Source organism: Penaeus monodon, chromosome 32 (assembly GCF_015228065.2).
Source record: "Penaeus monodon isolate SGIC_2016 chromosome 32, NSTDA_Pmon_1, whole genome shotgun sequence".
In the NCBI taxonomy this organism is placed as follows: domain Eukaryota; kingdom Metazoa; phylum Arthropoda; class Malacostraca; order Decapoda; family Penaeidae; genus Penaeus; species Penaeus monodon.
This window is the reverse complement of record NC_051417.1, coordinates 32967691-32967989: the sequence shown is the minus strand read 5'-3', so window position 1 is coordinate 32967989 and position 299 is coordinate 32967691. Positions and strand designations below refer to the sequence as shown.

At 57.9% G+C, this 299-nt stretch overlaps 1 protein-coding gene across 1 annotated transcript in view; it reads left to right on the top strand.

The window, feature by feature from the left end:
- Window positions 1–299, top strand: part of LOC119593828 (alpha-protein kinase 1-like) — a gene marked incomplete at its 3' end in the record, with an annotated part of 69629 nt that overhangs the window by 48811 nt on the left and 20519 nt on the right.

Sequence of the window (299 nt, the reverse complement as noted above, 5' to 3'; positions counted from 1 at the left end):
ATCGAGGCTCAAATCACAGGAGAGGTAGTAGCGTATAATAGGAGTTCGAAAGTCTTTGAAGCATTATTTGTCGTAGTGGCGGTGATAGTAAAGGTTGTGTGTCTGGCGTTGGCAGCGGTGGCGTTGCCAGTGCCTCCGTTGTTTGTGTTGTTGCAGGCGGCGAGCGCGTCCTCCGGGGCGGCGTGGAAACGTTTCCCGGCGCCGCCGAGGCCTCGCGAGGCGTCCTCGGGGCAGCGGCCAGCGAGTGCTGCCTTGTTGCTACGAAACGCGTCGCTTGTTAAAAGTCGCAGTTGGCTTTT